Here is a 17532-nt window from a genome sequence, read left to right as displayed (position 1 = left end):
GCAACGTGTAACAAGTGTGTGCAGTATACTGTAACTCTGCACAGTATGTGTGTACAGATGTAGGATCTTCATTTGATCACTCTGTCGCAGGAGAACTTTCCTGCACTGCAGGAAATGTTAAACTTGTTGTGTATGTAAGTTTAAAAAGGCTTCTGAAGTTTCCACTTGAAAATTTGAGACTGGACTTTCTCTTATGAAAAATGCCCCAATACTCACAAAAATGTCCATTAATTATAATCCACATTTCCTGTTGCTGCAGGATTATTTTCCTGCTGTAGCAAACTGGCTCAAATTAAAATCCTACATGCATGTGCCCAGATTAATATCTAGTGAGAGCAGTGTGTCCGCATGGCTGGATCACGGCACCACAAGTCAATAGTCCCAACCAGGCGAAAGCGCTGTGTGTGTGTCTGTGTGTTTGTGCACATGCACACGAGGGGACAGATGGTCCTATGGCCCAGTGTGTGTGTGTCTGTGTGTTTGTGCACATGCACACGAGGGGACAGATGGTCCTATGGCCCAGTGTGTGTGTGTCTGTGTGTTTGTGCACATGCACACGAGGGGACAGATGGTCCTATGGCCCAGTGTGTGTGTGTCTGTGTGTTTGTGCACATGCACACGAGGGGACAGATGGTCCTATGGCCCAGTGTGTGTGTGTCTGTGTGTTTGTGCACATGCACACGAGGGGACAGATGGTCCTATGGCCCAGTGTGTGTGTGTCTGTGTGTTTGTGCACATGCACACGAGGGGACAGATGGTCCTATGGCCCAGTGTGTGTGTGTCTGTGTGTTTGTGCACATGCACACGAGGGGACAGATGGTCCTATGGCCCAGTGTGTGTGTGTCTGTGTGTTTGTGCACATGCACACGAGGGGACAGATGGTCCTATGGCCCAGTGTGTGTGTGTCTGTGTGTTTGTGCACATGCACACGAGGGGACAGATGGTCCTATGGCCCAGTGTGTGTGTGTGTCTGCGTGTTTGTGCACATGCACACGAGGGGACAGATGGTCCTATGGCCCAGTGTGTGTGTTTATACTGTATGTCCCTCTGTAATCTCCCAGAGGGGTTTAATGGAGGCCTGTTGACGGAGGGCCACTGTGGGAGAGACAGACTAGCTGGATGGATGGAGCTACATCCTCTCTCTCAATCTCTCTCAGCAGACTAACCAACCTGAAGCACAAACACAGGGCTCAGCAGTCAGCATATCCTTCATGGAAACGGTTGACTAGATAAAACAAGCCTGAACAGGAGAGGAGGCTGGCCGGCTGGCTGTGTGACGCTGAAGAGAAGTGCTGAGCCATCAGGTCTGTCAGAGCTGAGTGATGGACTTCATAAAGACAGAGAGGAGATGAATGACTGGGCTCTGCTCTCCAACAATTCCCTGTCATTCCTAGAACACCATGCACCAAGCCGATCCATCGATTACTTCAGTTGAGCTTAGTCAGATCTACCACTGTGTTCTCACCTTCCTGTAGCAGTTCACATCGTTCTGTCAGCAGCCCACAGGAACGCAAAACCAGCAGCACATTGCAGGCCAACAATACGCATTACACCGGACTGGAGTATCAGTGCACATGGATCTGTAGTCTAACTACAGCCTTGCGGCTGTATCCTTCCCTTAACTCATTAAACACACATTTTAATTAGAGCCCTGCCTTTAACAATAAGGGGACAAGTATTCCTGGTGTATACCATAGAGCCTGGGTGGAGACTGTAATACCCTGTTAGCTATGCAATAAACTCCTGCCATGTTCATGTTGCCTCTGTAATGAATCAGGACTATTAGCTCTCCCCTCATCCCTGCTTCTTTCATTCATTAAATCCAGGGTGTCTCACTTCATCTGTATGTGATGGCATAGGCATCAGCTTTAACTGAGAGAGAGAAAGAGAGAGAGGCTATATGACCATACTCAGAGAGAGAGGAGGGGAGAGGGATCCATTTTCCTGCTGTGTAGCTAGTGACAAAAGGGGGAAAGGAGAGCAGAGAGGGAGAAGGGCAAAGTGGAAGTTTTGCCTACGTAAACGGAAAAAAGTCAGACAGCGAAGATGGTGAGAGGTGATGCATGAGTTGACTGTCTCTGTGTGTATTCCTGAGGGTGGGAGCAGAGGAAAGGAAGACAGAAAGACAAGAGGGAGGCAGCCGGAGGGGAGGAGAGAGAGGGACAAGAGGAAGTGGGATCCTGTGCCTGACTGTACCCGGACCCATAGGAATAATACACCAACACAACATGCCTGGTTTCTGCTCCACCTGCTACCCTGGGGGTTCTGAGTGACAGGTAGGTTGGGGTCATGACTTCATGTCCCACAGAAAGGCCCTGAAGCTGGGGCAGATTGATGAATGAAAGACCTCTGCCCCCCCATCATACACTGGGTTTTAAAGTGCACCCACCACAGCAGCTATCAAACCCATCATAGCTTACATCAATTGTGACCCGTTTCAATGTCGCACATTATGAGAACGCAATATATATGTTTTTTATTTAAATGAATTTTTTGGGCAGAAATGCCTTCTGGAACATGTGAACTTTGATGTGCCTTAATAACAAATTTGTTTGTCATCTGTAAATAGGAATACAATTGTTAAATTACGAGCATAGTTGCTTTAATTATGGAAAAAGGCAGAAGCCTTCCGGCTAGCCATGATTGGCTGAGATAATGAATGGGCTGGACATGCTGAGAGAAGAGTTTGGATTGGTCTGCCATGTAGCATGCATCTGTCTATAACATGAGCTGCTCAGTATGTGTAGATAATCATTGCTACTGTGGCTTTTTTTGAAAGACATAACATTAGCCGTGAAGAACTGCAAAAGTGTTGCTACTGCTCTCAACAACAATGCTGCCCTGAATTTAGCAGGCGCTATCAGTTGTAAAGTTGTAAAGGACTACTTCCTGCACACGGTCAGTGTGAACCGGAGTGACTTGACACAAACAAGCTGTAGCTAGCTACAAATCAAATGGAAAAGACACGCTGCCGTGAAGCCTTCATCCATGTAAACAGGTAAGAGTCTAGCTACATTTTCAGATATTATACATTTCTAATTGTGACAGAAAATAATTTTCATTGCAAGTTAAAGTGTACTTTTAGATATCTAGCAAACGTTGCATGTATGATCTGTGTAGTAATATTATCTGTACAGTGAATTCAGAAAGTATTCACACCCCTTGAATTTTCCCACATTTTGTTATGTTACAGCCTTATTATAAAATGGATTTAAAAAATAAATACAATTTCTCAGCAAACTACACACAATACCTTATAATGACTAATCAGAAAAAGGTTTTTAGAAATGTTTGCATATGTATAAAAAATGTAAAACAGAAAAAACGTATTTATATAAGTATTCAGACCCATTGCTTTGAGACTCGAAATTGAGCCCATTCCATTGATCATCCTTGAGATGTTTCTACAACTTGATTGGACTCCACCTGTGGTAAATTCAATTGATTGGACATGATTTGAAAAGGCACACACCTCTCTATATAAACTCCCACAGTTGACATTGCATGTCAGAGCAAAAAAACAAGCCATGAAGTTGAAGGAATTGTGCGTAGAGCACTCTGACAGGATTGTGTCGAGGCACAAATCTAGGGAAGGGTACCAAAACAAGTCTGCAGCATTGAAGGTCCCCAAGAACACAGTGGCCTCCATCATTCTCAAATGGAAGAAGTTTGGAACCACAAAGACTCTTCCTAGAGCGGTGAACAACAACCCGATGGTCACTCTGACAGAGCTCCAGAGTTCTTCTGTGGAGATGGGAGAACCTTCAAGAAGGACAACCATCTCTGCAGCACTCCACCAATCAGGCCTTTATGGTAGTGTGCCAAGCATCACATCTGGATGAAACCTGGCACCATCCCTACGGTGTAGCATAGTGGCGGCAGAATCATGCTGTGATGTTTTTCAGCGGCAACTACTGGGAGACTAGTCAGGCTCGAGGTAAAGATGAATGGAGCAAAGTACAGAGAGATCCATGATAAAAAAAAACCTGCTCCCGGCTCTAAGGACCTCAGACTAGGGAGAAGGTTCACCTTCTAAGCACACAGCCAAGACAACGCAGGAGTGGCTTCAGCACAGCCAGAGCCCAGACTTAAACCTAATCAAACATCTCTGGAGAGACCTGTAAATAGCTGCGCAGCAACGCTCGCCGTCCAACCTGACAGAGCTTGAGAGGATCTGCAGTGAAGAATGGGAGGAACTCCCCAAATATAGGTGTGCCAAGCTTGTAGCGTCATACTCAAGAAGACTCGAGGCTGTAATCGCTGCCAAAGGTGTAAAAACAAAGTACTGAGTAAAAGGTCTGAATACTTATGTAAATACACAAATATGCAAGCAACCATTTCACTGTACTGTTTACACCTTCTGTATCCTGTGCATGTGAAAAATAAACATCGATTTTATTTGATATAGTGTGTGTTTACCAAAGACAGTAATGTGAAGAACAACATGACCTGCACCAAAGTCAGATTAGGATATAGGCCAATGACGAGACAATGTGTATTTTTATCTGGAGTTTCTACTTATTGTAGGCTACTACTTTCACCGCTTTTAGTCTTGAAATCATTGGTTGTTTACTACACTACCTTACTCACTCTGTTTAGCACATGGCCTCACATGTGAATCCTTAAAGAAATGACTGGGGTTTAAGAGGGTGTGAACAATGCTGAATAGGTGTAGATAAACAAGAGATCTCCAGTAGGTGTGCCAAAACATTCAAGGTGCATTTTCTCAAAAGTAGGGTTACAAGTTTATCAACTTTCAAAACAGAATTACACCCCCCATTGTTTCTCAACTGCAGTGTATGATATTCAATTTTCTAGCTCTGAGTCTCTACTTTTATCTAATGTAAAAAATTTAATAAAAATTCAAATGTTGCTACATAAAACTGAATTGAGGCAGTCGGTCACAATAATTTTTGTTAGCCTACAGCAAAAGGAAGATGCCATACTGATACCAGAAATGACTCATCACTAGGCTAAACCCTACAATCTCAGAGCAGGGCTGTTCCTGAAAAACCTTGAGAAAGCTCAGAAAAAAACAACTTTCTGGGTTTTAGAAATGAGGAGATTAGCGGAGTGACCTCATTCAGAGCCGCCATTCATTTTCAGAAGGATACTCTTTTTTTGTCCACGAGGTCTTTGGTTCTGTTGAATTACGTCAGTTGGAGACAATTAGATTTGAGAAATAGTTTATTCATAGACTGAGACCGGCAAAGCTTGTTCATCTCTGTCATTTGAGACGTGAACATTTCCAAGAGCATTATATACAGTTGATGTCGGAAGTTTACATACACCTTAGCCAAATACATTCAAACTCAGTTTTTCACAATACCTGACATTTAATCCAAGTAAAAATTCCCTGTATTAGGTCAGTTAGGATCACCACTTTATTTTAAGAATGTGAAATGTAAGAATAATAGTAGAGATAATTATTTCTTTCAGCTTTCATTTCTTTCATCACATTCCCAGTGGGTCAGAGGTTTACATACACTCAATTAGTATTTGGTAGAATTGCCATTAAATTGTTTAACTTGGGTCAAACGTTTCGGGTAGCCTTCCACAAGCTTCCCACAATAAGTTGAGTGAATTTTGGCTCATTCACCCTGACAGAGCTGGTGTAACTGAATCAGGTTTGTATAGGCCTCTTGCTCGCACATGCTTTTTCAGTTCTGCCCACACATTTTCTATAGGATTGAGGTCAGGGCTTTGTGATGGACACTCCAATACCTTGACTTTGTTGTCCTTATGCCATTTTGCCACAACTTTGGAAGTATGCTTGGGGTCATTGTCCATTTGGAAGACCAATTTGTGACCAAGCTTTAACTTCCTGACTGGTGTCTTGAGATGTTGCTTCAATATATTCACATACTTTTCCTGCCTCATGATGCCAGTCCCTCCTGCAGAGAAGCACCCCCACAACATGATGCTGCCACCCCCGTGCTTCACGGTTGGGATGGTGCTCTTCGGCTTGCAAGCCTCCCCCTTTTTCCTCCAAACATAACGATGGTCATTATGGCCAAACAGTTCTATTTTTGTTTCATCGGACCAGAGGACATTTCTCCAAAAAGTACAATATTGTCCCCATGTGCAGTTGCAAACTGTAGTCTATAATTTTTATGGCGGTTTTGGAGCAGTGGCTTCTTCCTTGCTGAGCGACCTTTCAGATTATGTCGATATAGGACTTATTTTACTGTGGATAGGTACTTTTGTACCTGTTTCTTCCAGCATCTTCACAAGGTCCTTTGCTGTAGTTCTGGGATTGATTTGCACTTTTCGCACCAAAATACATTCATCTCTAGGATGAACGCGTCTCCTTCCTGAGCGGTATGATGACTGCGTGGTCCCATGGTGTTTATACTTGCGTACTGTTTGTACAGATGAACGTGGTACCTTCAGATCTTTGGAAATTGCTCCCAAGGATAAACCAGACTTATGGAGGTCTACCATTTATTTTCTGAGGGCTTGCTTGATTTTTTAAAACATTTCCCATGATGTCAAGCAAAGAGGCACTGAGTTTGAAGGTAGGCCTTGAAATACATCCACAGGTACACCTCCAATTGACTCAAATTATGTCAATTAGCCTATCAGAAGCGTCTAAAGCCATGATGCCATTTTCTGGAATTTTCCAAGCTGTTTACAGGCACAGTCAACTTAGTGCATGTAAACCTCTGACCCACTGGAATTGTGATACAGTGAATTATATGTGAAATAATCTGTCTGTAAACAATTAAAAAATCACTTGTGTCATGTACAAAGTAGATGTCCTAAGCGACTTGCCAAAGATATAGTTTGTTAACAAGAACTTTGTGGAGTGGTTGAAAAATGGGTTTTAATGACTCTAACCTAAGTGTGTGTAACCTTCCGACTTCAACTGTATTATTAATTAAAATAATATTCAACATTTCTTGAATTCTTTGAGAAGCCACATAGAGGACCTAAATCTTAGAAAGTGAAACAAGATGAGGGCGTGCATCTTGTGCTCTGAAAACCACCACGACTCTTTTTTGCCAACATGCAGAAGCATACTAACCAAATACCAGCGCCATCTTTTCCCACTTCATCTCCAGCTGGGTACTGGTAACCCTATTTTCAGAGTCTAGCTTTTGCAATAATATGTTGTGCCTTTCTCCAAGAGATGTCACTGAAAGAGACCATGACGATGGTGATGCCTACAAACCCCCAAAGAACTTCAGCCTAAAAAATGTCAAGACATTCTAAATTCATGTAGCCCGTTAACGTCCCGCACAGAGACGTTTGGAGAAAATCTCATACCTTGCTCCCTGACTTTTTCCCCTTAGTCTTCTACACTGAACAAAAATATAAAGGCAACATGCAACAATTTCAAAGATTTTACTGAGTTACAGTTCATATAAGGAAATCAGTCAATTGAAATAAATTCATAAGGCCCTAATCTATGGATTTCACATGACTGGGAATACAGATATGCATCTGTTGTTCACAGATGTCTTAAAAAAAACTGGTTGGTGCGTGGATTAGAAAACCAGTCAGTATCTGGTGTGACCACCATTTGCCTCATGCAGCGCAACACATCTCCTTCGCATAGAGCTGATCAGGCTGTTGATTGTGCCCTGTGGAATGTTGTTCCACTCCTCTTCAATGGCTGTGCAAAATTGCTAGATATTGGTGGGAACTGGAATATGCTGTTGTACACGTCAATCCAGAGCATCCTAAATATGATCAATGGGTGACATGTCTGGTGAGTATGCAGGCCATGTAAGAACTGGGACATTTTCAACTTCCAGGAATTGTGTACAGATCCTTCCGATATGGGGCCGTGCATTATCATGATGAAACATGGGGTGATGGCGTTGGATGAATGGCATGACAATGGGCCTCAGGTTCTCGTCACGGTATCTCTGTGCATTCAAATTGCCATTGATAAAATGCAATTGTGTTCATTGTCCGTAGCTTATGCCTGCCCATACCATAACCCCACCGCCACCATGTGGCACTCTGTGCGGCCTCACAACACTGACAGCAAACCGCACGCCCACACAACGTCATACACGTGGTCTGAGGTTGTGAGGCCGGTTGGACGCACTGCCAAATTCTCTAAAACAGCGTTGGAGGCGGCTTATGGTAGAAAAATGAACATGAAATGATCTGCCAACAGCTCTGGTGGAAACTCCTGCAGTCAGCATGCCAATTGCACACTCCCTCAAAACTTGAGACATCTGTGGCATTGTGTTGTGTGACAAAACTGTACATTTTAGAGTGGCCATTTATTGTCACCAGCACCTGTGTAATGATCATGCTGTTGAATCAGTTTTTTGATTACCACACCTGTCAGGTGGATGGATTATCTTTGCAAAGGAGAAATGCTCAATAACAGGGATGTAAACAAATGTGTGCACAAAATTGGAGCGAAATAAGCCTTTTGTGAGTATGGAAAGTTTACATGACCTTGTATTTCAGCTCATGAAACATGGGACCAACACTTTAAATGTTGTGTTCATATTTTTGTTCAGTGTATTATCAAAGATTCAGCTGGACCCTAACCCAGCGAGTGTCCTGCTGCGATAGATTATTCTTCCTACGCGTCCTTCCTCCTCAGAGGGGTCAAATTTAACACAGTGAAAAGCAGGCTGTGTGTCTGGAGAAAAGACCTGGGACACGGGCGTCTGGTCTCTCACCCTGTCTGTCAGAGGATTGGCTTTCCAGGCCGATCCTCTCTAAGGGAACACAGAATTAAGCTGGCATGGAGACTGGCCCGGACACTTCCTGTGTGTCATCTCAGTCGCGTGTTCAAATCAGGGAATAATTCAGAAAAGATGTGACACTGAACGACAAGACAATCCATTTAAAGAGGAATATGAAGTGTGTGTAATCCATTGAGAGGTGCTAACCTGGTTGTGTCTCCACTCATCATAATCAGCTTTGCACACACTACAGTCTCCCAACTCTTCAAAATGAATCAAATCTCAGATCGGTTCAGGATGGAAGAATATCCTATTAGAAATGCATGGATGGCGTCTTTATCTAAACGGGTGGCGAATCCACTGACTTCTCTTGAATGTTACCAAAATATCCACAGAAACAATGTAGACTACATTAGCAGCAGTACCTTGAAACACTGTGTCACCGTGGAAGTCCCTCATTGTTTTCAGTTAGCTAGAGAAACACTGACTGGAAAATGTACTTGAGATGCATCCAGGGAATAAAGAGATGAAGAGCTGATTTGAAAGTGCACACAGTGGAGAATGGACAAAACTGCCAGAGAAGTGCTAAGGGCTGCCAGAGAGACAAAGGGGAAAGTTTAGTTTCCCTGCGAAACCTAAAGGAGGTGGGAGGAGCTGGGTGTTGGGTGAATATCAATCAAGCCTTCTTTTAGAAGACAGTGTTTAGAGCCATCCCCTTCACACTGCTAGAAGGGGAAACAAACCATACACAACCAGTCACAGACACACATTCCTCTTCCCCGCCACCCACACTAGCCTGTGTAAGGGCGGTGACGATGGACAGTGTGTGTACCAGGCATGGACTGACAGTCAGACAGACAAGCTGCGTTCTGTCATTTCATCGCCTCTAGATTAGGGGGGTCCACTAATTACAAAGGGCAGCGCTGGAGGCTGCAGAAAGGCTCAACTCCAAGTCGACTGACTAATCCATACATGAACTGGACCTCTTCCCGTCTGACACCCCCAGCCCTGTCAAGCTCCCCTAAACTACAGAACAGATTCAGAACAGTTGGGGGCCTCCGGTTTATTTCATAAATCCTACTAATAACATGAGATTATGTACAAAGAGCAGTTTTACAAGAGCCATTAAATGAGGTGTTAATCAAATTGGGATTACGTTCCTTGGGTCCAGGATTGGTGTAAGAGGGTTCTGTTTTGATTAAAGGATTATTTATGGGAAACAGTGTTTTGCGGTAACAGCACCATGTAAATAACAGAATGTAACAGAATGCTAACATTCACGGTGGAATAGCAGGTTGGCATGCAAGTTAGTACAGTATCTTATTGTCCTTCGCAATTTTTGTTGGTTGACCTGAGTTACTGTTCCTTAAGGTGGTAATTTATGCATTCTCTCCGACAACCGCATATTTAGTCAGAAGAATACGTGTTAATGCCAGCAGTGCAGAGATAGGAGCCAACAAACACCTATAACACATGACAATGTCTCACTCACTTAGCCTGAAAGATAAAGAAAGACACAAACTATTCTAAACTCTACAGAGCCACCTTAACAACAGGTCTGTTGTTAAGGTGGTACCTCCACAGTGGTACCATAAGAGCAGTCCCAGACTGGAAAGCATTAGGGACACCTTTCCCTTTGTTAACGCTGTCCAAGTCATCGTCGGGTCACGTGTGGTGCATAAAAGCCACGTCGCCAAAGCCGTCTCTCTGTGAAGACGAGGGAGGAAGATGGAGCTGGGTTCAGCCCAGCTGTGACTCACTGTAAAGTTGACAGTGATAAGACACTCACTCACACGCCGTCAGGCAAATCAAATTAAAATGTGTCACATGCTCCGAATACAACGGGTGTAGACTTTACTGTGAGATTCTTGCTTATGAGTTAAAAAATAATAAAAATAAAAATAGTAACACAAGAGGAATAAAATACACAAGAATGAAGCTATATATACAGGTAGTAGCAGTTCCAGGTCAATGTGCAAGGTTACGAGGTATTTTAGGTAGATATATACATCAAGGCAGGGTAAAGTGACTAGAATAGATAAAAATAAGAGTAAAATAAAGAATGGAGTAGCAGCAGCATATGATTAGTGTAAAGGTGTGTGTGTATGTGGGTGTATGTGCGTGTGTGTTGTGTCAGTATGCGTGTGTGTGTATATGTGGATGTGTGTGGGTTGTGTGTGAGAGTGTCAGTGTAGTGTGTGTGAGTGTAAGTGTGTATACAGTGTGTACATGTATATATAGTCTTGTGAATGTGCATAGAGTCAGTGCAAGATAGGGTCAATGCAGATATTCCGGGTAACCATTTAATGAACTATTTAGCAGTCTTATGGCTATTTAGAAGTCTTAAGGCTTGGGGGTAGAAGCTGTCTCAGAGCCTGTTGGTTTGGTCAGGAGCAGAGAGAACAGTCTATGGCTCGGGTGATTGGAGTCTTTGGAAATTTTGGGGGCCTTCCTCTGACTGCCTGATATAGAGATCTTGGATGGCAGGGAGCTTATCCCCCGTGATGTGCTGGGCTGTCTACATCACCCTCTGTAGCACTTTGCGGTCGAGGAAGGTGCAATTGCCATACCAAGCAGTGATGCAGCCAGTCAAGATGCTCTCAATGGTGCAGCTATAGAACTTTTTGAGGATCCGAAGGCCCATGCCAAATCAGGCACTGAGCCCTAGTCCCAGTGGAGAAACGAACTAGCTCCAATTCATCCATATCTAAGACAGAGGCTCCGAGAGAGTGAGAGTGAGCTATTGAGCAGAAGAGGCAGGGAAGAGCCAGGGGACAAAGGAACGCTGCTTATTTATTACACTATTAAAGCTAACCGCACTAGCTAGCTACTGTGTGTTACGCACTGCTACCGGAATGGCTGATATGCTAGCTAGCATTTAGCATGCAGCCCTAACCTCACAGCGGGATTACCATATGAAAGCAGGGCTGATTGAAAAACAAACAACTCAAATCAAATTTCATTAGTCACATGCGCCGAATACAACAGGTGTAGTAGACCTTACAGTGAAATGCTTACTTACGAGCCCCTAACCAACAGTGCAGTTTAAAAAAAATACAGATAAGAATAAGAGATAAAAGTAACAAGTAATTAAAGAGCAGCAGTAAAAAAATAACAATATATACAGGGGGGTGCCAGTACAAAGTCAATGTGGGGGGACACCGGTTAGTTGAGGTAGTATGTACATGTAGGTAGAGTTTTTAAAGTGACTACGCATAGATGACAACAGTGTGTCAGTGCAAATAGTCTGGGTAGCCATTTGATTAGATGTTCAGGAGTCTTATGGCTTGGGGGTAGAAGCTGTTTAGAAGCCTCTTGGACCTATACTTGGTGCTCCGGTACCGCTTGCCGTGCGGTAACAGAGAGAACTGTCTATGACTAGGGTGGCTGGAGTCTTTGACAATTTTTAGGGCCTTCCTCTGACGCTGCCTGGTATAGAGGTCCTGGATGGCAGGAAGGTTGGCCCCAGTGATGTGCTGGGCCGTTCGCACTACCCTCTGTAGTGCCTTGCGGTCGAAGGCCGAGTGGTTGCCATACCAAGCAGTGATGCAGCCAGTCAAGATGCTCTCGATGGCGCAGCTGAAGAACCTTTTGAGGATATGAGGACCCATGCCAAATCTTTTCAGTCTCCTGAGGGGGAATAGGTTTTGTCGTGCCCTGCTTCAGACTGTCTTGGTGTGCTTAGACCATGTTAGTTTGTTGATGATGTGGACAACAAGGAACTTGAAGCTCTCAACCTGCTCCACTGCAGCCCCATCGATGGGGGCGTGCTCGGTTCTCTTATTCCTGTAGTCCACAATCATCTCCCTCAGTCTTAATCACGTTGAGGGAGAGGTTGCTGTTCTGGCACCACACAGCCAAGTCTCTGACCTCCTCCCTATAGGCTGTCTCGTTGAAGTCGATGATCAGGCCTACCACTGTTGTGTCATCGGCAAATTTAATGACAATGTTGGAGTTGTGCCTGGCCGTGCAGTCATGAGTGAACAGGGAGTACAGGAGGGGGCTGAGCACGCACCCCTGAGGGGCCCCTGTGTTGAGGATCAGCATGACGGATGTGTTGTTACCTACACATACCACCTGGGGGCGGCCCGTCAGGAAGTCCAGGATCCAGTTGCAGAGGGAGGTGTTCAGTCCCAGGGTCCTTAGCTTATTGATTTCTAACCGTGCTAACTTGATTTCTAACCTTGCTAACTTGAGTGAAGGACTGTCCTTGCCAAGGCTTTGTGTGGCCTGCCCTGCCTCAACCCATCATTAGTGAGATGGGATAGGAGCAGCTGGTTTAGCGGCCGTGTTAGGGACTAGAGGGTTGACAGGGGCAGGGATCTGGGGGCCCAGCCTAACACAATTACCCACCTCACAGTCAAACATTAATGAGATGAGCCCCAACTGGCCAAGCGTGCCTGGGATGGTGCAAATCTACAATAAAACAAATTTGACCACTTAAGTCCCTCCTGGGAGGTGGAAACTAGGCTCGGATCAGCAGGAGATTTGCTCCAAAATGGCTCCAACCTGCTAGAAACTGGGATTCTAGACAGCTAATCTACATGGATGGTTGAGCCGCCTAAATGCATTAGACACCATTAAAAGCACAGAGGGAACTGGGGACAATGGTTCCAGAATTCCCTCCAAAATGTGAGCCTATTCTGGGCCTACCTTCTACAGAAATGGAATTGGTCATACAAGGGCTTGCAAGAGTGGGGGACTATGAAGAATGGAACATAGACACGTTGAGCTATAGACCTGACACCCACTATTGATACAAAGGGTTGAGTGTTGAGTGTAAAGCCTTCGTGATGGAGGAAGTGCTGAGCGCTTCATCAATACGTATGAAAGCTCTCTAGTATTAATGGAATGCTCAGGAGAATGACAAGCATCCTTCCTGCATGTCTTGAGCCACATCTGTGTTTATTGCAGGCCCATAAGTTACTGGGCTCAGGTTGCCTCTCCAAACCGCTGTCTTCTCCATGGTAACTTAACACCCCGATAATGGCCTGGGCTTGACCTGCATTACGTAAAGCACTCCACTGATCTCGATGTCTCCGCAGGGCCAAAATCAGAATCTGAGAGCCTGGTGGTGTACACACACAGCCTATAGTGACCTTGGGACTCTGGAGAAGGACTGTAGCTGGAACTGCAGCATGGAATCCTACCACACTGTCCATGTCATGCCACAAACAACTCCTGGCCTGAGATCAGGAGGACCTTCATTTGGTCTTGACTAAGGTGTTAACCCTTCATGGAGCAGTAAACCCTGGCTGAACATTTCGCTAGACATTCATTGGAGTCATTGGAGACATCAACAGGAAACAGACTGTAGACATGAATCAAAATCACTCTGTTGAACAGATATGTTCTCCTCTCACCATCCCCCCACATCTCCACAAAAGCCCCCCAATAAAAAGCTTTACAGCCTGCTACTCCAACCGTCTGACGGGCCTGTTTTACCCCAAACATGTGTCATAAGACACCCCAGAGGTAATTATGAGGAGGCTTGGTGCTGTCATGGCCATGTATAATTAGAGAGGAGGGTCATGGGGCGGCATGGTTCCAAACTGGAGGAATTTCCTCCTTGTTCTAGGTCACACGCGGAGGAGAGCTAATTTAGAAACGGGGAGATTCTATAGAAGGGCTCTTGGATTCTCCATAGGTCTGGAAAACTGTGTTGTTCATTACAGGTTGGTTGACTCAGAAGGACGATGCATCAAATACTTAGCTCAATGCAATATAACTGAAGAGCAAAGACAGCAAGATAAAAACAATCCGGATTGGATCGTTTTGTGGAAAACCAGGTCCCACAGAGAGTTTGAGAGAGGGTTATCCGACACCCACCCGGATACAGAGATTACATCTAGGGACAGGAAGACACAACCATAACCGATATATCTTGCATACAAATGCAGGTCTCAAAAACGTGATGACTTCACACAATCAGGAAAGAGAGCGCACCATTACACCAATGTCCAATGTGCCTAGTAACTCACCAGACAGGGTCTTTCATCAGAGTTCTCTTACATTACCCCAGTGTGAACACGTTCCATCTCTGCACTTATACTGGGAGGCATTGAATCATCAATGTAAATATCCAAGCCTGCCAGCGCTAATACTAGAAGTCTAGAACACACTAAATGTAATTCTAAACTTTTCAGGGCTCAGATGAGCGCTTGTACAGTATGTGCAACCCTGAATACAGAACTAGCTACAGCTGACTTCATGCACCAATCAGATGGCTCCGAGCGGGCTGCTGTAGACAGACAGCCTAGCATGCTGGCTGGGATGGATGACCTATATTTACATTAATATTATGTCTGGAATTCTGAGGCTGGACAGAGTTCACTGGCCCCTTTCCGCTGAGCCTGTGTTTTGGCTACTAGGCTAGACCCATTGGTCGATGGCATCGGTGTCTCGCCATCAGAGGTCACTGGTGTTGGGATATGGGATAGAAACCAGGGAAAAAGCAGTGACCTGGATGCAGCAATGTCCCCCGGCCGAAGGCCACCCATCCACTGTATCCTACCTCCTAATGAACCGGAATCAGGCCGAGAATAGTTACTAAAGGCACAACATTTAAACACACACAAAAAAAAGTAGGCGTGTTATATAAGCATGATGATGACGTTGTTAACCCTATCAGTCCCGAGACCCAAGCAAAAATTGACTTTTCATTTATCTGCATGTTCAGCCCCTTATATTTAGCCTCACACCGTAGTGTTTTCTTTTCAGGACAACAAGGGCTACAAGTAGAACACAAAACAATGTGTTTTGCATTCATGAGTTTTATTGACAAATGTCAACAGCAACAAAAAGTTCTGCCAAATCAAAAACCTGATCAAAATGAATTCATACGAACGCTGTAAGTACAGAAATAGTTTGCTCACTGGGAAATGAATATCCAACTAGTCAGTGAAAACTGTGTGGAGTTTGTGACAGCAACTACAGTATGCGAGCTTATTACTGTATTATACACACTCTGTCCTGGGATTTCCTGTGTAGAAGAACCCCTTTCCTTCTAATGACTAATGTAGCTGGTGAGCGTGACAGAGCTAAACATGTGCGTGTTTCGTGAGAGCCCCAGCTTTCCATAGATCGCTTTTAATAGTTTATAGCTCAAATCATTTGGACTATAGAGACATGTTTGTAAAAAGGCCTGGCCCCGTGCACAAGCACCCCTCTAGCTCAGCCCCCGTCTATCACACAGACTAATGTATCTACGGATGCAGAAGAAATAGACCAATACAATGGTCCAACCCGTTAGTCTGTAGCTCAAACACACAATGTTTAAAAGGGGTCAGAAGTCCAAAACGGACTCATTGGGTTAAAAAGGGGATGGAAATAGAGCCGTTTGTGTCAGAAGAAAACCGAGGGAGACAGAAAGAGCTGAGGAGTGCACAAGATAGCAATCTCTTGATAGGGGGTACTGAGGGGGTATACTGTCAGTACGTTTTGATTGGATTTGTGTAAAACCAGATTGTCCCGTCATATGGGGAGGAAGAGATGATAAGCCAATTGTAAACGGTAGGCTTGATGCAGTGATTATGCAGTGGCTCCCGGAATAGAATCCTCCCTTTGTGTGGATTACAGCCATGGTCTGCACAGAATATCTCCTCCAGAAACCAAGTGTTTGGAGTATAAACACCAACGTTGCATAAATACCACATTAGAACCGCAGCTATACATTGATATTAGAACAAGGAGATGAGTTGTGTCCCTGCTTGAACTGTATGGAGAGAAAGACAGATTTACCAGAAGCTGAAATGCCAGCGCACTGACATGAGGTGGAAATGTGTACACTGCAGGAGATCCAGAAAAGAGGGGGTTTAATAGCGAAAAGGTATCTTTTAAAATGTTGAGTCCAATGTCCTAACAAAACAAACAGGAAAAACAGAGAATTCAATCATCCCTTAATGGCTAGACCTTTGTTTTACATTAATATTTTACAGGCACACAGAGCCCAGTGGATTAGCCACTTGAGCCTTCAACGTGAACATAATCTAACCTTACCTTGCCTCTGTCCGTCTGTAGTTAGCCTAGCTACAGTATGTAGTCATGCTATAGGGTGGTCTCAGTCTCCTCCCAATGAGGTGGCGATAGCAGAGCTCCTGATCTATCCACTTAGACATTACAGCCATTGTCATGGCAGAGTCGCCCTAATTCTGATTCCAGCACTCTCTCTGCCTGTAACGATTCACATCCCCAGTTGTTACGGCATTCAGTAAGGAGGGTTTACGAAAATACAACAAACAAAACAATTCACTATTTGTGGTTTAAAATAGGCAGGATACAAGAGCCAGTACAGGTCATCCTGAAAGTCAAGTCGATGTTATCCCACGTGATCCTAACACGTCAGCCTGGGAGAATGAAAGAGTAGCAGCAGAGATGGAAAAGTGAGAGAAGAACTGCATCTGACCTTGTTTCTGGGCATCTGCGGTGCCTGATAGGCTCCTGAACTGAAGATATTGAGATCAATTAAAAGCAGAGCTGCTGAAATCAATGGGAGTCTGACAGGTCCGGTGCTCATCAGACAGAGGGAGGGGGGCTCAGTATTAGTTAGCTCCCCACACACACACACACACACACACACAGACAGGCAGGCTGGCTGGCTGGCAGACAGGGGCATCAGAGCAGCTCCAGATCCAGCCAGGCTCCAGGGAGTGACTGACTGTGTGCCCTAGCCCGGCCCAGTGCCTCTGGCATGGGGGGAGGATGGAGAAGGACGGGGTGCCAACTGCTGGGTGCTGAAATAGTAGGCCAGCTGGGTGTTTCCGCAGGTAAGGACACACAGAACGTTGGCGCCAGGGGCACCAATCATCGCCACGGGCAACAATCATCGCCAAGGGCACCAATTAGGAACTGTTGACTGCTCGTGTCTTAATTAACT

At 44.8% G+C, this 17532-nt stretch overlaps 1 protein-coding gene across 2 annotated transcripts in view; it reads right to left on the bottom strand.

Moving 5' to 3' along the window:
- Positions 1 to 17532, bottom strand: part of LOC139415105 (centrosomal protein of 85 kDa-like) — a 100521-nt gene that overhangs the window by 67806 nt on the left and 15183 nt on the right. The window lies entirely within an intron of this gene.

Source organism: Oncorhynchus clarkii, chromosome 8 (genome assembly GCF_045791955.1).
Source record: "Oncorhynchus clarkii lewisi isolate Uvic-CL-2024 chromosome 8, UVic_Ocla_1.0, whole genome shotgun sequence".
In the NCBI taxonomy this organism is placed as follows: domain Eukaryota; kingdom Metazoa; phylum Chordata; class Actinopteri; order Salmoniformes; family Salmonidae; genus Oncorhynchus; species Oncorhynchus clarkii.
The sequence above is the reverse complement of the archived record's forward strand: the minus strand, read 5'-3'. Positions and strand labels throughout refer to the sequence as shown.